Raw genomic sequence first — 19,776 nt, 5'->3', positions numbered from 1 at the left:
CGGGAATGGGCATCGCACTGTTTGTGCACCTGCAAATGTGTGGAGAGGTTTGAGGCAACGCAAAATTGAAGGACAACAGCGGGTTCCTGACATACATGTGTGTGGAAATCATAGGAAAGGTTTAAAAGAAAAGAAGAAGCTTGGGACTGCCGCTGCTCATGGATGCTTTTCGTGGAGCCAGACGCTCCTCCTGGGTCCAGTTACTGCAGAAAAGATCCACGCATTCATTAGAAGGACAACGTCCACCTCCTTCCTTCCAGCGAGCCAGGAGATTTTGAGCCGGTGGCAATGGGCACTCCATGGATCAGTTTCGCGAAATGGTGGCGGCCTCCTCAGCTGAAGATTAGAGGCAGACGAAGAGGTGGAGGATTCCAAGACCAAATCGGTTGAAGGAAACAAATCAACAAATTTCAAAGAAAATCTATAAAATTTAAGTTTACCAATAAGTTTCGAATTTAATTTAGATCTTTAGCTTTAGTTTGTAAATTTATTCGTAAACTGATTTTTAATTATTCCAAAAATATTGCCATAATTTGTGATATTCCTATTAACACTATTTGGATAGTACTTCGTTGAAGCGCAATATATTTTATGCATTATATGCGCACAAAGATCCTTCCTGGGGGTACAACTTCTTTCTTTCTAAACCATTCTTAGAGTTAAAGAGTAGTCTAATTGGGAAAAAATATGGGATATAGGCACCACAACAGAATGAAAGAAAAGAAAGAAGTAAAGCGAAGGATTGTTTCTGCTGTTCAGTAATTGATATACGTATTCTATAGATGAGGCGCCTTAATGTACATTAATAGACGGAGTATCAGCTGATAGTGAAGTTAGCCGCGGCTAATCGTGAAGTTGGCGGCGGCTGATCCCAAAACAAAAGTAGTGCTGCACAGCTCTTTAAGCTTGATTGTTTTTAGTATTGAGTAGCATTTTAACTGCGATGCCTGCAAAATAAATCCCCAATTTGTTTATAAAACTCTTCTGTCTAAGAGACAATACCATTTCCATTCCATTTGAATGGTTTGCATAATTATTGAATTCAAATGTTGGTAAAAACAAGTGAAAAGTTACACAAATTAAAAATTTCAATACACTTTTACGAGTTTATTGTTTAGTTTATTGTTTCATAGATGTGTTTTTTGGGTTTTAAGCCAACAAATTATTAATGAGCCTTGGCGCTTGCTTTGGGAGCAATGAGAAAAAAGAGCACAAGTTGAGCAAATATTAAATGAAATGCATTTTGAGAGTGCAACAATAATTGTTCATTCAAATTGGGGGCAGAGTTCAGTGATGGAGGAGGATATTTTGTGGTTGCTCGACGAAGTGAAAAACAATAAATAATGCAGCCAATTAAAACTTTGGCTGTTTGGCTTCAAGTGCAACACCATCCAGCCAGCCAGCCAGCTAGTGGCAGGGGCACAAACAACAAATGCAACACCAATAACATCAAAAACAATGAAACAACAACACCACTCACACTCACACCGCCACCTCCCAACTAATTGACAAACAAGAGCAAATTGATTGCAATAAAGCACATGGCATATTGGGTCACCGTCAGCCCATTCCCATTCCGATTCCCCTTCCGATTCCCTTTCCATTCCCTTTCCATATTCTGCGCACTCTGTGGAGATCCATGCCATACATTTATATGCAGAGATATGCCGTCTATCTGGCCAATGCCATGTGTGATGGACTGACAACAATCAATTGAATCAGAAAGAGCAGGCAAGGCACTCGTGTCTGTTGGGCACCAGTGTGAATACCAGAATACGCTTCATCGAAGAGGAAGCACAGCCACACTGGGAGAGAGAGAAAGGGAGAAAGAAAGAGTCATGACTGGCTAAGGGCCAGTGGTAGATATTATTATTATTCCGAAGGCTATAAATATATAACACATACCTTCTTTTTATTATTATTATCTATCTGTATAAAGCAGATGTCCCTTTGATTTTCTTCCTTCCTTTCAAATGTATATCATTTGATATATTCCTCTAAGCAATTATTATTTTTTTTAGTTATTGGGGTATATGTCTGATGTTTCCTTGAGAGGAATCTAGGAGAGGAATACCTATTTAATGGTATTTCTTAATTGAATTTAACAACTCTCCTCTTACATGAAAATACTATGACTTCCCAGGGTATAAATCATATGGAAATCAGTAAAAACCACTGAAAAACCATCAAAGACCACCACAAATATGGTGTAGTAGTTTATACGTAGTAGTAGTAGGTCATACAATTTGGATTGGATTAATTCTAGAACCCATACATTATTCATCTTTTAGAGTTCCTTTAGTTGGCTTTGATTGCACTCAGATCTTTGAGGTTTATGAGTGCTACGAATACTGCTTTCTACAGATGATTTTTCGTCTCGGGAAAATGTTCATACCCTCAAGGCCAAGAAGGGTATAGCAACAGGCAGTCCAGCCTCATGGCTGCTCGAAAATTATTATTATAAACTTCTTCACTTTTAATGGAATTGTTATCAAAACACATTAAAAACGACAGACGGTGGAGAATGAGTGAGTGAGTGAGTGAGTGAGTGTGAAGGGGGATGGGCATGGGGCTGGGCGGCATGCGGCATGGGGCATGGGGCACGCGGCATGGACAAGAAGACGCATGAACACGCAACGCATTGCATCGCATCGCATCGCAGGGAGAGAGAGAGAGAAAAGAACCAATCAAATGCACTTTGTCAATGCCAATTCACACAATAAATCTACAGAAAGATAGCACCGTGCCGGACAAGGCGGCAAGGAAGAGGCAGGGGCATTGGTTGGGTAAGGGGGTGGGGGGTGGTGGGGCCAGGCAACAAAAGAGCGAAACATGAGAAGCTCACCAAATATTGAGGTTAACTTAAGCGCCACAAAGCGACGCTTTAGATACACTGGACAACAATAAAAAGAAAGTATATTTTACAGAGGAAACAAGTCTGGCATTTTGGAGGCTTTTATGAGACAGGGAAAAAGATGTTTGGCAACTCTGGCAACTCTGGTGGCTTCTCTGTGGCATTCTGCGCTTACACGTGACTGGTCAAAGATCCGAAGATCAATTTCTACAAACGACAGTCATAAGAGGATTTACCAACAATTGAATATTATATTCCTAAAATATCTTACTCAAGTTGACTATAAATGAGGGTCACGCGTCATGCAGCAGCACCGCTCGGTCACAAAACTTCTTGGCGAATTTTCGATTGATACGAGTATCCTTTCCACTTCGATGATACTCTCAACTCATGCCAGGATATAGGGTATGCGAAAAAGGGAAGCGTATGTAAGCCCAAATATGGCTTATGGCTTATGGCTCCAGCTCCAGAGAGGCAAGGGCCAAACAACAGAATGTTGAAAAGAGTTTTGAATTTCATTCTGAAACTTGCAGCCAAACTTTAAGCTTTAAGCTGATCATGTTTTGGCCTGCTCTTCTTGGTGGGCAAGGAGGCCCCACAAAACAAAGAGCCTTTCAAAAAAGACGCAGCCTAAACAATCATCAGGCATTGACCTCACTTCTGATGGCCACGTGCCCCCAAGGCTACAAAAAAGGGCAGCCACATGGCATCGGGATTTCCAATTGGAGCTGTGGAGCCTTCTACCTGTGGAGCTGCCACGCCCTCGCGGGTTCAGTGGAAGATCAGCCCTGCTGACACTCAAAGGACAGCTGCTGCCCCATTATGGGGACTGCGACTGCGCCGGCGCGACCTGACACTTTGTTGATTTCTGCACTGACATTTTTTTTGTGTGGATTTCTGCATTTCTCATTAATTTGTTTGTTGTCTAACAAAATGAAACAAAAAGTAAAATGAAAAAAAAACTAAAACTTGGACACGCTTCGACGCCTTTTGCGCCTGCGCGTGCGAAATGTTAGAGGAACATAAAGAATTGTCTTTAAATTAATGTTGAAAATTAAAAACTTCACACGCACCTATCTCGACCATGAAAAACATGTGCGAAAGAGAAGAAGAAACACAGAGGGAGAGAGGGAGATAGAAAGGGTGAGGGTGAGGGTGATATAGAGGTATACTAGATGGACCCACGCCAGAGACCTTCGTCGTCGTCGTCGTCTGGCAAGTCACCAAAGTTTGATTGACGACAGTAGTCAACGGGAGTCTGATAAGAGTCAGAGGCTCTGGGTGAAGAGTGTGCAGAGGGGAGAATGGAGAATGCAAGAAGAACGTACAATAGAGAGTGGAAGAGATGGATATCAGCACAGAAAGCAGATACACACTGACCGATGTACACTCTTTTGGGGGTAAGAACTGGGAATGCAAAAAAAAAATTAAGAGAGAAGGAAATAAACATAGACTGCATATAAGAAAAGAGAGAGAAAAGCGAAGACATAGGGAAAACAGAAACGAGAATTCATGGTTCCACTCAAATAACAATAGATAACGAAAGGGTAAAAGGAAAGCCATTCGCTTATGGGAACAGTCGTACAGAGATTCGAAGTCCTTTCTAACAGAAAAAGAGCCAACAAAAGACGAAATCGACAAAAGGGTAAAAAGAAAGCCAGTCGCTTATGGGAACAGTTGTACAGAGAATTGAAGTCCCTTCTAAAGGAGAAAGAACCAATAAAAGACGAAATCGAAAGGGTAAAAAGAAAGCCAGTCGCTTATGGGAACAGTTGTATAGAGAATCGAAGTCCTTGCTAAAAGAAGAAGAGCCAATAAAAGACGAAGTCGAAATCGAAAGGGTAAAAAGAAAGCCAGTCGCTTATGGGAAAAGTTTTACAGAGAATCGAAGTCCTTTATAAAAGAAGAAGAGCCAATAAAATAGAAATTAAAGTGGAAAAGGAGAACCCACTGCAAAAAAAGAGGAGGAAAAGATGTAGAGACAATAGTTAAAAAGAAAGTCGTTAGCTTATGGGATATTCCCACAGCTAATCAACTTCCTTGCTGGAAGGTGACACAGTCACAGAAGAAGAAAAATAAAACAGCGATAAAAATAGAAGAGAGCCGTTTGTTTATTGGAAATTCGTACAGAGAATATACCCCAATTGGGTGAGGTCTATTCCTCGTTTCTTTTCATCGAACTAAAGACTATTTCTATAACAATAATGATATGATGGTCGGAAATCCTTTCTTTGTCGGCATGGATAATTATACCCTTATGTTCCACAAACGTCTGGCCATAGCAGAGCTACCTCAAACGCGTAATGCAATGTTTTGGGCCTTTACGAGGTGGGTAGACCTTCCAGGCAAATGCCTTCTTACGCTCTTACCAATTAAGCAAATCGACGCCAAGTGCGTGTTCCGCGTTCACATCCGTCGTTCACAGTCCGCGAGAGAGAGAGAGAGAGCGGGAGGTGTGCGTGGGTGGGGGCACAGGTAGGTGTAGGGGTGTCATGCGTCAGCGGGCAATACGCACAGGCGGTGGGGGGTCGGGAGGTCGGGGGTGCAGCAAGAGAAATGGGCGAGGAAACAATGAGAATGCGTGGCTGATGAATTACTTGCGATGTGGAGTGTGAAGCCAGGGGATGGGGGAAGAAAAGGTGGAGGAGGAGGGGGTAACGGTTATAGCCTGGTCAAGTGCTTACCTCTCTCTCTCTCTCTCTCTCTCTCTCTCTCTCTCTCTCTCTGTCCAGCTCTATTTCTAGCCAAAAGAGTGACGAATCATCAAGCTGCCCCTGAAAATGCATCGCGGTCTTGAAAGAGTGCAACAACACACAGAAAAAATTAGAGAAGCGAAGGGGAGTGATAAAGCATTGAGGAGGAAGGTGGAGGGAGGTGGTGCCGGAAAGGGGATGAAGTGGAGAGTGGGGGGCAGGGGATAGAGGATACTAAAAATGGTGATCAATCTTGAGAGCTTTGACTGGGTTTCTACACTGGAAAAAAAAATGAGAAAAAACAAACATTTCTCTTATTGTTAGGAAATTTATAAGAAAAATTTCAGACGAAATTGCTTTGAAAATTCATTTCAAAGTGGTTTTCTTTGTAGAAAAACATTATCTGCTGTGTAAGAAGCCCAAGGAATTACTCCAGAATTATGTAGGGACACTCGCCATATTTTTACAGCAAAAAAACCTAGAAAAACGAGAGAAGAACCATAGCCAGCAGATTGCTGAATCCGAATCAGATCGGAACATTCTTAAAGCCAGAAGAAACAAATGAAAATTTCCTTCTCTTCCAGATGCAGTGTGAGCTCTCTGGATGAGGGGTATAAATGTAGAGCCGCGGCCCTAGCTGCTAATGATTAGGGACTGATTTAGATTAATATTAATTTTCCCATGGCTCCCATGTACTTTACATATTTTTTACAAAAAAAAACAACAAAGTCCAAACAGTTTTCTCTGAGTGCATTTACTGCTGCACCACACATATATTTATACAATTTCTTTGTGGGTGATTCCATTTTGGCCAAAGTTCAGAGCATATTTCACATGTCCCGGGTAACGCTTAATAATTTGACAGCTCCTTTGACAGATGAGCCGACCCAAAAAAAAAAGGATCAGATGTTGGCGGATAAAGAGAGCGAGCGCAACGAGAACGAGAGCACGCTGGTCTGCCTGCCGCGCTCTCAATAATAAATTAGCTAAGAAAAAATAAAAATAAAAAACAAAGGAGAAGGAGAAGGAGGGAAAGGAGCAAAAAACCCTTCAACCCGAAACAAAAATGTAAACTGTAAATGGAACAAGAAACCCAACGAGCGACAAATGCAATTTCGGGAACGCATTTCAGTGGACACGGGACAGCGCTCGCAGTGGAGTCGAGTTGGAGTTCCAGTTGGAGTTTCGCAGTTTTCGGAGTCTGGGCCTTAATAGCCATTAGCTGGGCAATTTTCTCAGCCAGACAGACAGACAGACAGAGGGACAGACGGGGCCATGCACATGTATGAAAAATTGGCAGAAACGCATAAAAAAAAGGCAAGCCAGAATGAGGCAGGGCGTGTTCGACCCAATGGCTGATAGGAGCGCAAGGCTATTGTTTTTCTTAGAGAGGTACATACATCTGGTAATTATTCCATAACAATCTCCATAGTCCCTAGTCTCCACGCTCCAGAAATACATATATGATTTATCTATAAAATAAAAAGATACATCTTACCTTCAATATTATTGTAATTATTGTCCAACTGATTTCCAAAAACTGCTCAATAAAGTATTTTCAGTTACAGGCATATTTTCTGTCTATTGCGATCGATACCATTCGTTTAGATCATTACTTTTTCTATTAATGATGGTTAGTCCATCAAATGTTTAGTGATTCCTTTTGAGCTTTTATCGAATGGGTTTGTGCAACATTAATTCATATTTTTTTATGGGTTTATTATACCAAACAATAGTTATTTTTTCAGCCCCTATAAGATGTCCTCTGTTGAAATTTCTTGCATCTCAAAAAATGTATTTCATGCGTGTGAAGCACCTCAAACAACTAATGGGATATGCTTCTGATATCCGGCTTTATGTCCCATTTGCACAAAGCTTCCACACATCGCATACACCCCGCTGCTGTTTGCCCTCTCGGCTTCGGTACAGGGTATACGTTGAACAGTTGGAGCCAACCAGATATATCCTCGACGACCAGCTGCAATCTATCAACCGACAAAACGCCTGCAGACAGAAACAGAAGGAAGCCGCACACACACAATAAAAAATAAATAAAAAACCAAATAAATATCAAAAACAAACAATAAATAAGTTTAAAAAAAAAACAACCTTCCAGAAAACGTGCCGTAAAAATGTGTGGCCAAACGAAAACTGAGTGGAAAAAAAAACACAGAATTTACGTAAATATTAATTCACAAAATATTTGGGCCATAACAATTTGTATTCAGTGTGTACATATGTGTGTCTGTGTGTGTGTATATGCGAGTGATAAATATACCAATTAAATAAATGCCAAAATATAAAGGGCTTAATGCCAAAAGAATATGCAAATAAACATTTATTAAGCTAAATCACATGCAAAAACATACAAAAGTCCAACTGAAAAAGTGGTTTATAATACGGGAAAACCATCAATCAAAAAATATAACAAGAGTTTCGATACTACAGAAAATCTATTGGCAGATGATGTAGGAATACGTTCTGTAGACATGATCTTTTATAAAAATAATAATCAATAATAATACATTTTATGTGGAAGAATTTATTCAGTTTGAGTGTCAATTAGATGTTGATACTTTCTTTAAAGACACCTTCTAAAAAATTCTATATGAAATTGTAGAAATTTTTTTTATTTATTTACAAAATTGTAGCTTAAGATTGTAGGCCTAAATGCTTAACGCAAGAGCAACAAGTCCTTGAGGCTGGATTTTCTTTATGGCATAAATGTTCTTCTTAAAAAATCGATAGATAGACAGAAAAATAAGTATGAAAAGATGATGAGACTGTGGTTTATCATAGACCAAAGTCTCATCATCTTTTAGAACCTTGTTATACCTTCATCCTCTGTGATCAAAGGCGATCATCAGGCGATTACTCGAACGTTTACTTTCTTGATGGTTTTTTTCCATCACAGTCTGTTGAGAATCTTCTAGTTGTTAATTTAGCGGACTCTGATATTTCATTCATCAACTTGTCAATATTGAAATTATTCTCCTATTCTTTCCAAATCAGATTCCATAACTGTAAAACGATTTTTTGTATATTTTTATTTGAATTAAAAAAATACTTTTCCTTTTTTGTTTGGTTTGAATTTCAATACATGTATACGAGTATTCTTTATCTTTTTATACACTTGGTATTCCTACAAATTCCATCGACGGAGTTCATAGTGACTACTCTGAAGAGTGTCTCTACCATCCCAGGCTTTATCCTTTGTCAGCATCTTTTTTTGGCTGAGATTTTTCGTCTGGAGTTCATTAAATGTGGACTTGAAGTCGCTTTCGAGTATCTGTATCTAAGTATGGCTATAGCTTTGGCTATATCTCTGCCCCAATGTGTGTGGCGTGGCATCGTGTGGTGTGGTGTCGTGTGTGAGTGTGTCATTTGAGCGTCATTTATGCGCCACATTCAACATTATCAGCATTTATTCGTCTCTGTTCTTGTCACTGTCTCATCACCTCCTTTTTTTGTGTATACCCTTGGCAGTGGGTACCATGATTTGGACCAAATGTTTGCAAGTCTAAGAGGTTTATGATGGATCAGCAGCAATTGCATCTCTCTGAAGGGATGTAAAAAGTATCTCAGACAACAATATATTTATATATTTCGATAAGAGATATCTTTGAGAATGAAAATAGTTTGGTTCCAAAGATACTGTAATCAATGGAGGAAAAAGTTTAGTTTCGAACTGATTTTATAGATTTTCATTCAGTTTGAACCCAATCGAAAGACTCCTGACTTTACTTTAGAGTAAACCTTCTTTAAATTAAATATTATCATACATTTCTTGGGTCTATACAGGGTTCAGACTGTCCTTTCTAATTGAGAATTATAACTGGCGAGGGCTTTACTTAGGAGTACTTCAACCTGTGAGATCTACTGTATTATAGAAGATCCTCTTCTGAGCCTAGGGGATGCATCCTCTTAGGGTATCTAAATCTTCGGCCTCCCGCAGCTGGTCTTTCTTTCTATTTTTGTTGATTTTTTTTTGTTTTTATTTCGCTATTTTTCCAACGTAATTTCAGAGCCGGGTGCCAGGGCGGATGGGCATGGGTATGGGGATGAGTTCAGGGCCCAGTTAAAACAGGAGAGTGGTGGCAGGGGGAACAGTTGGGATGTGGTGTGTGGCACGACAAGTGCTGCTTGTTGTTGGTCTTGTTCTTGTTCTTGTTGTTCCTGTTGTTATAGCCAACGATGCTGATAACAATGTTGGATGATGAAAGCCATTGATGGGCGCTGCGGAGAAAAAGAGAGAGAGAGAGAGAGAGATGATGGGCCCTGACGACGATGATGATGATGATGATGATGATGATGATGGTATCGTCGTCTGGCTGAGTCCGAGAGTGACAGAGAGAGATGGAGAGCTTCATATAAAACATATAAAGTTGCGCTTTATCAACAATGTGTCCAATTTATGGCATGTGCGACAGGGACAGGGCCAGATGGAACCGTTACTTTGGCTTTTGCCAGCGATCTGCGCTCATCCCCTCTCGCTTCCACTTATTATTTTTATTGCCCGATGCTGTCTCGCAGTCGCAGTCGCCGTCATCGCTGCGGCAGCCCGCGGACGCACTTAGCCCAAAGTGCAGTAACCCTAGCACACCCATTCCCCTGTCGCCCTCTACCACTCTCTTCCGTTTACAGATGTCCCGTGTCCATGCACAGAAAGCGGCAGAGGACAGTGACAGAGGATAGCGGATAGCAGTGGACAAGGTATATTGATTAGAAGGTTAGGCAGCTCTCCATGGCTCCCCTTGTGACAACCACCAAAGCCTACACCTTCATTTGATATACCTTGGACAGCGGCAGCGACGACACAGCGACAGAAGAGACCCAAAAAGATAAGCAGAACAACATCAAGAAATCAGATTTCGTTGTAATTGATTTCTATGATGCGTGAGAGGTCTGAAGAGAAAAAAAGAAATGTGTGTGGGGCGAGCAGAAGGTAGAGATGTGTTCATTTACACGGGTTTCCTTTTTGTTTGGGCTACAATTAAACAACAACATTAATAAGAGCCAAACGACAACAAATTAAAGGCTGCCGCTGGCTCTCCCACTCTCTTTCAGACTCTTGCACTCTGCCGCTGCTGCTCTCCTTCTCCTATGCTGCCGACTGCGCTGCATTCTACTCCAGTTATGCCGCTGCTGGTGCGGCTCTCCTTCTCCTATGCTGCCGACTGCGCTCCGTTCTACTTCTCTGCTCTGCGCCCTCCTTCGCTAATTCTGCTGCTGCTGCTGCCATCTAATTGATTTCTTTGCAGCGTGAGAGGGCGGGACGCGCACTCTGTGACATCTTACACCTTTTTTGAGGTCACAATTAAAGAGCAAAGAAGTCCAAAATTAGAGCAAAGCGACGTTGTAACACCTGCTCTCTCCGCTCCCACACTCCATCAAGCTTGTACTCTGTTCCTGCTGCACACTCCGCAGTTGAGATGCTCTGCCACCGACGCGACGCTGGTTTACAGTGGCTCAATTTTGCCATTCACATTCATCGAAACGCTATTACCATTCGGTTTTTGTTGGCGACATCTTTTCCCATCGATGGAACGTTTACGTTGATCGGGATTTGTCGCTGGGGAAATGCATTGGTGAAAGGTTCCATGTGCTCAAAAACTATCGTTGTAAAGCGTATCATGTAACAGGCAGTCAGTCTTATCGTTGCTGCTGCCTCTACTCTGTTGCATTCTCCTCTGCTGCTGCTGCTGGCTGCTGCTGCTGCTGTGACTCTTGACAGATGCCGATGGCAGTTTGTCGTGGCTGCCGCTGTCAATTAAGTCAAATATGATCGAGTGTGCGGCGTCATAAATCTCATACAACTGTCAAATTTTAGACAACTTCAGACTGCGACACAATCCACACACCACACCACGCCACACCACACCACAGCACACCACACAGTGTCCACATGGCGTGTGCGTGTGTGTATGTCCAACACCCAACTATGGGCAGGCAATTGGAACTGCAACTGCAACTGCCACTGCCACTGTGACTTCGACTCCGACTCCGACAGCAATTAAGCCAAGACATAATCGTTGGCTAAAGGAGGGGATATCGCGTAGAGGGGGAGGCGGTGGGCACCACATACGAGTATTGTCTGGGAAACGAGTCAAAGAATTCATAATTGTTTGCCTTTTGATTTATATGCTACATCGAGGCGCATGGAGATCGGGTTTTCCCATTGGGAATTACAGTGGGAAGGGGAGTGCGGGCGAAATATCACTGAAAATACCAACAAATGACTGAAAATACTAACCAATATCTCCAAATATACCATAATAATACTGAAAAGATTAACTAAAACAATTGTATAAACTAAAAAATTATAATATTGTTAAAAATTACTAAAAATACTAACAAATGCCATTCAGTATACTACAAAAATACTGAAAATACAAATAAAAGCCCTAATTATCCTGAAAATTCAAAAATATTTCTAAATTAAAATACGCTCTGTGTATATGATAATAAAACACTGAAAATACCGCTAAAATACCAACATAACCACTGAGTATAACAAAATATGCTATATATGTATACTAAAAATACCAACAAACACCCAGTATACCACAAAAATACTAAAAAAATACAATACTCTAATACCATAACCCTTCAAGCTTTGCAAAACTATATTTTTTAGATCAGATGTAATAAAATGAAATAAATACTACAAAATACCGTACAATACTAAATAGTGAATACCAATGATGCGGATTGAGATACTTTTATATCTTTCGATTAAGGAGCTATCTTTGACTGATGCTTCCAGTGGCAAAGTGATCCGAGAAAGGTCTCCAAGAGAGATCCTTGCAAAGACAGAGATGTAAAGTTACCCTTCTTGGGCCTCCTCTTTTCCTTTCTATCCCTCAAAGAGACAGGTGGATGATCGTTTCTTGATCAAGGAAACGTTCACATTTGTGTAAATATTGTATTAACCCAAAAAATTATTATTCCAACGATCTCTCCCTCTCTATATGATTTTTCACGATTTGTGTTTTCCATTTTCAGAGGTCTTTGCTTTGCTTCGTGTTTACACGTTCGCACCCCACCAACAACTTTTTTTTTGGGGTGGGGGGGGGATACATTTTACCTGTGTTTTATGTGTTCCATTCACTAAACCGAATCGGAAAGCAAATTTGGAGCACTTGTTCGGCGACTTTGAATGAGCAAAAAACCCAAAACAGGTGGGGGGAAACAGCCTCTCCCTCTCTCTGTCCCTGTACCTGTCTCTGTCTCTGTCTCTGCCACTCACTTTAATGGAGTAAATTATACAATTTACCCGATAATCATATGGTAGCTTTAGGGGGCGTGACTCAGCCCCAAGTGAGTCGCGGCGATCCTCAGGTAAGTGAGAGTCCGTACCCAGAACTAAGTGAATATTTTTGTGTGCTCGAAATGGCATGAAAATAATACAAGAAACGAATCACTCTTTCAAGCAGGTAGCAGAAGTACTAAGAAGTGGAACTTGTTGGCTTTTTGGGGTAGAGGGAACGACTAGCTGGCTGGTGGCTGGTGGCTAGTGGCTAGTGGCCAACGAGGCCAAGATCACAGCAGCCACGATACCGATCACCGTAGACTCCGAAAAAAAAAAAAACTCCAAAGCTCGAGAACATTGCGATGAACGGATTGATTGAATCGCATTACACGAACGAACCACCGCAGCGGGGGCAAGGCAGGGGACATACGTGGCAGTGCTGCACCACAGTGGTAGCATCATTCAAACGTTTATTCTATGGTTTTGTTTCTAGTATTTTAGCAATTTTGTACGTGCCCTGAATCGTTTTGGCATTTGAAAGATCTTTGTTAGGGTTCTCGGGCACGTCGCTTGGCTAAGACCCAAATTAATGGACTGCCAGTATTTTCTTTGAAAAAATATTGTATAATTTTTTCGAATGTATTTGACTTATTTTCAGTTCTTTGAAGCCCTCAAGAGGTGGAGCAATATTTCAGTTTTTTTTTGGTATATGTCAGTGCTTGAAATTAAGCAAAATTAATTAAGAAATTACTACGTATTTTTATGTATATTTAATTATATTTTCCACCTTTCATAATCATTTCTGTGGCAAGCAAAAAAGTAACAAAAAAAGTGTCGTATCCTCGCTAATTGAGTTTCAAAACATTCCATACAAAAGCTGACGGAAAAGTGTATATATTATAGAACATAATTCTACCTAATTGAGTTCTCCAATTTATAGTTTTCGTCGCGCACAGAACAACCTTCTTTGTGATTATTATATTTAATTGGGAGTATATTTGTTCCTTTGCTAATTACTGCAAGCATTTTGCAGCTCAAATAAAGTCCTAAATTAGCCCTACCCTTATTAATTAGGTGTATTTATTTCCAAATGAATTTAATTCCACCTTTCATATCAAACTTGTTTGTTTTTTTGGTTCGTATTTTTGTTATGAGTATATTTACTCGAAATTCCAACCGAATGGAATGCCTTTTTTTTTGGCGTGCATTCTGATCGGCGACTGAAACATTTATCAAGACAATTAAATTTGTAATTTGAGTTTTTGGGAAATGTATTTTTAATTTGAGGCATCAGCGGAGGCGCCCACTGTGCAATGGTCAGGGCCAATGGAGTGGACCAATATCTGTGTGCACCCCTCCCCGCCCTGCCCCTGCCCCGACCCAACTTTTGTCTCTCGAATGCTTTGCATCCGAAAATATTTGTTTGTTTCGCTGTTGTTGTTGTTGTTGTGGCTCGCTGTGAACAGCATGATGCCATCAGCAACAAGCATTGACCACGGCCTGGACTTCAGTCCAAGTCGAAGTCGAAGTCGAAGCTATCTCCATGCATTGCTCGGCGGCCTTCAATCTATGTCTGTAGACCCATGGAAATGAATTCTGGCCAAGAGACACAGACAGAGGGGCAGAGAGGGGGACAGAGGGAGAGAGAAAAGTGTTCTCCCATGATGGTGCAACCTCAAGGCTCCGTTATCGGCCCAGGCATATTTGCATAGCTCTCAAGCATTCGATTTCTCCGCGTTTGTCCCTCCCTTCCCTTCCCTTTGCTTCATTCTTTTCTTCCATTCCGTTGTGGTGCATATTTCCCATAATTTTCCCAAAGATCTTGCCATAAATTAAATTACCCTCAGATCGAGGAAAGCGCTTTTCCCCCCCTCCCCCACACTCACCAATAGAGAATTTATTCCAGAAAATACCAAAAAACATATATTTCTTATAGTCTTAGTAAAAGGATACGAAAAAAGAAACAAGTTTTTAGAAGAAAAATTTATGATAATTCTAGAATAATTACAGAATAATTTACAAACGGGAGATTGAAGAGCTTTTTAGTCTAAAACTTGTTTCCCAAGATCTAATTTCGTTTTATTTTCGTGAAAAGTGATGGATCTCTGTTTCCTAAAACTGGTTCCCTTATTTCCCTTGGACGTTGTGTGGCTCATTCACCATTTCTGCGCCTGAACCTGGAGGCTTGACCCCGTCTGGAGCTGGCAAGGCAGGAACAACTGGGCCTGGCTCTCAGAATCGATTTCATTTATGTTTGGAAGACATATAATTATTACGAGGATGGTCCCAGAATCACTAGGGATTCCACTATTCCCGAATGTGACATGTGTCCTTTCACTTATGGAAACAAATATTGCTGCAGTACAGCCTTCGAACTCCTTTTTCATAGATAATTCACCAAAATTGTGCCCAAATGTAATGAGTATATCATACGATCGTTGGATCTGCTGGGTTAAAGTCTTGTTTCAGGCATCTAAAGATAGATTACCGGCAGATTTGAATAGGTTTCTGTTCGATTCAATTGGCTGGTATATTCACATGCTTATTCACACTTGTGCACACTCATTCACTGGCTTATTCACAGAAAGAGTGGCAGAGGGAGAGCCAAAGCAATTTGCATTTTCGGTTTGTGGAACAATTGACAAATGATTCATAGGCCTCCTTGTCCGAGCGATCGATAAGCATTTCAACGGGTTGGACAGTCATGCCTCCCCATGCCTCCCCATGCCCCACGTGCCCTCGTCCACCGTTCAGTGGGAGACACTGAGTGCCCTTGAAAATGGCAAAAACACATGCTCTCAACCAACGATCCCTCGGCTGTTGGCTGTTGGCTGTTGGAGCTCCACGGAGTGAATTGCTGCTCTTTTGTGGCCAGTCGCCAGTCCCCAGTCCATTTTGAAGTTGAAGTTGATGTGGCCCGAAGTGAAGTGAAAAGAAGTGAAGTGAGTGGCACACAAAAGATGCCTGAGCAGCACAGAAAAACAACAAAAACAACCAACAGCCAACAGCCAGTGTGGAGACCACAAAACGGCAATTACATTGCCACATTTGCCGGGGCATCGGTGCGGTGTGCCTCTTTGCTGTGTGGCACATACAAAACAAATAAAATCATAAATAATATGATTATGATACCACATTCGCCATAGTCTGGGGGCGCAGGCGCGCACTCTTGCATTCTAAAGAGGAGCCACAGCCCAAAGCCCCCCAACAACAAAGTTGACAAAAAAAACAAAAACAAAAACAAAGAAACACGAGGAATGCCCATTGCGTTGCTGCACGTTCTGCTCTTTCGTTCAAGAAACTATGCCACATATACTCCAACCCGTACTCGTACTCGTACTCACATATCATACAGAGTCACAGACAGATAGAGAGATATACATAGAGGGAGGGAGAGAGAGAGAGAGAGAGTCACGGCCATTAAAAAATCATAAAAAAGGGCCCGACTTCTTGGGCGACAGAAGCATCGTGTACACCCTTTGAAGAGCATCGAATATTGAGTCGAATCTTAATGCAATGTTGCATCTTTCATTAAGGAAATAATCAAGCTTTTTGCTAAAATACTAGCCTTAAAAACAACTATTTTTACTACAGCCATAAGTAGTAGTGATTAAACAATCAATACCAGAATAAATACAGCTAAAACCCTGCTCTGTTTTCCGTTAAAATGTTCCCCTAAGCGAAAGGATACATTCGTTGCGATAGAAAAGTAAGCGAGACTATTCGACAGAAGTGAATTGGTGCTTTCTACGATAAAATACCTAAAAAAACTAAATAAATACCAAAAAACTAAATGAATTCCAGGAAATTACTAAGTGAATACTTGAAAAAAAATGAAAAATTAAAAAAATACTAAATAAATACTAGAACAATTATGAATAAATTTTGAAAAACACTTAATAATAATTAAATACCAAAAAATTACATATTACTATTGTAAATAATATAAGCTACCCGAAATACACAAAAATACTACAAAAAAAAATTTAAAATAAATACCAAAAAAAAACAACAAATAAATACCAAAAAAAAACACCCCAAAACCCAAATAAATGCCAAAAATATTATCGTTTTTGTGCAAAAGTTAAAAGTTTAAAGATTTTCTTTCCAAAAACTTGTTAAAAATGTTTCGAAATATGCTTAAAATTAGTCATATGTGGACATGTTTAAGTACAAGTTTAGAGTCAACAAATAATGTATGGGACAGAAAATCAATTACTATACGTTTCAGTTGAATTGAAAATTGTCCTTAATTCCAGTCCCATTTCCATATTCTGTTAAGGAAATTGTCTTTGTACGCTGCATAAATGTTCCCATAAACGAATGGATACCATTCGTGGCGCAACTTGCCAGGAAAAGCCACAATACCCGGTCGGTTAGCGTATACCAAAAATTGTTATTTCATTATCGTGCCCTGACAATCAGTCAGCGGCTCTGAGCCAAAACTTGAAATCAACTTTGGGGCCTCCATTTGCCGTAGCCGTAGCCCGTTCGCTTGTTGTTTCGTTGTTCGTCACGTTGTTCTTGGGTGTTAGCTATGCTGTTCAACATGATCGGGCCAGGCCGGGCCAAGAGCGGCACGGCACAGTCACAGGCAGAGGCACAGTCACAGGCACAGGCACTCTGGGGCCCATGAGTAATATTTGTTCAACAGCGGCATCGGCAGCGGCGGCAGCAACGCCCTTTTTTGTCGGCCCGCCCCCGCACCAGACCCCCAGCCAAAAGCTAGCCCAAAACCCAGTCCAAAAGAGAAAAAAAAAACTCAACGAATGGGGGACCCATTAGCAGAAGTCAAGCGCCGCCGTTGCTCCGTAACTTAAAATTTCAGTTTGTTTTTTTTTGTTTTTTTTGGGCTAACAGATCTGCAAAAGATGGGGTCTATCCGCTAGGGGGAAACCACGAGGAATTCGGAAAAATTTGAGGTAAAAGAGGCACTTATTTCAGGTGGTATCTCACCCCCCCATGCAATGGGAAAGCTCTGCCTCTCTATGTTTTCCAGTGTGGCTTAGCAGTAGAAAATTTGTGTGTTTCTCTCCCAGTGGACACTCTCTCTCTCTCTCTCTCCCAGTGCGGCTTAGCAGTGCCAGTCTCTCTCTCTCTCTCCCAGTGTGGCTAAGCAGTACTAGGCCATCTCTCTCTCTCGCTCTCTCTCTCCCAGTGTGGCTTAGCAGTACTAGGCCATCTCTCTCTCTCTCGCAGTGTGGCTTAGCGGTAAAGGGTGGCTTTACAGTGAGAGAATGATGAATGGATCATCTGCATTATTAGAGTATCACCGATTCTCCATCCCAAAAGAAAAGAAAACCATCTCAAATGCCAGTTCTTTTGGTTTCCCGCGTAACACCCGCACTTTTTTGGTCGGAGGGGGGAGAATGGAGGCGCCTCGAAGCGCAGCTGCCATTTGCTGTGGCATTTTTCAAATTTGCGCATTTGTCTGCGCTTTGCATAATTTTCGTCTTATTTATTTTGTGGTTGTTTTTTGTTCAGTTTCTGTGGCTTTGGCTGTGTCTTGCGTTTTTTTGGGTCATATTTTTCATGGTTCGAGTTTCGGGTTTCGAGTGTTTTGTTTGCCGGCTTCTAAGTGGCCAAAGAAAAGCGAAAAAGCAGCTAAACGACAGAACTTGCGGCCAGAGATCGCGGCCCCACACAATGCGCAAACAAAACGACTGGCACACACTCGAACTCTAGAAACAATAAAGATCAGAGTTCATGGGGGGAATTGTGCGGCAAAAACCATTGGCAAAAATCGTCGTTTCATTTGAATTTGATTGTGATTGCCGTGCATTTAGGGTTCAGGGTTGCCAGGGCTCTCTTAGAAGACGTGGATCTAGTTGCAAAAATAAACTTTTCCGGGTGAATGGCAAAATTTACAACCGGGTGAATGGCAAAATGTACCATCGGGTGAATGGCAAAATTTACCGTCGGTAAAAATGCTCTGGATGGGTGGAAGATGTTCGACCCAGCACCACCCACTCCCACTCCCACTCTCTTCCTCCCCCATTCAACCGATTGGATCATTCATACCTCCCCCGCCCACTCCCACTCCCACTCCCACACCCAGCCCCTAACCCGCAACCGATTGGCTTTGGTGTAACAGTAATCCAGTTGCAGTGGTCTACCCCACCTCCCGCGCACCAGACCACTTCCAGCATCGGTTGCAACACGTTCGTTGCTCGAGTCTTTTGTTCCACGCAGATTTATGTCATTCTCTTGCTCTGCCCAGGGGAGAGGGGTGGGGGGGTGACTGACCAAAAACAAAAACCACTTTGATATTTCCCTTTGTTGTTGTTGTTGCTGGTGTTTCTATTTGCTATTTTTCTTCCCATTGCATTGCATTTTGCTGCCTGCTTGCTGTTGTTGTTGTCTCGCTCTTTTGCTCGTGCATTCCTTCGGCCGAAGCGAACCTCAACCGGTTCTCAGCAGGTTCGATGTTTTGGTTGTTGTTGTTGCTTGCCATTTATCGTTACAAAAACTAAAGAAAGAGAGTGATAGAGAGAGAGAGAGTGAGTACGTCTCAGAGCGGGGGAAGAGAGGAGTCTAAAAATTGTTGTCAGGTTGGTTTCCCAAAGAGAGAGAGAGAGAGAGAGAGAGAGAGCGGGCGAGAGAACTCTTCTGAGCAAGCAACTCCTTTTGCTTGCAATCATTTCTTTTGTTGTTGTTCCACTTCCTTGCATCCTGTTGAACCGGTTCAAAAAGAGCAGCAGCAGCAGCTTGTTTTTCGTGTTTTCCCAACAGCGCCTTACGCTTTTTCCCTTCAAATAAAGTACAATTAAAGTCTTTCGTTTTTCCCCTGCATTTCGTACCACATTCAAACACATTCCACACAACGCAACCGCAACTCGAACCACAGGCAACATCGAACCCAAGCAGCGCGCTTGCATACTTCTCTCATATTTGGTCATTTTCATCATCGTGTTATGTTAATTGAACGTTGTTTTCTTTCATTGAATTCAAAGATTTGTCATCAAGCAGAATCAAAC

This window comes from Drosophila miranda, chromosome XL (assembly GCF_003369915.1).
Source record: "Drosophila miranda strain MSH22 chromosome XL, D.miranda_PacBio2.1, whole genome shotgun sequence".
Taxonomy (NCBI): domain Eukaryota; kingdom Metazoa; phylum Arthropoda; class Insecta; order Diptera; family Drosophilidae; genus Drosophila; species Drosophila miranda.
The sequence above is the reverse complement of the archived record's forward strand: the minus strand, read 5'-3'. Positions refer to the sequence as shown.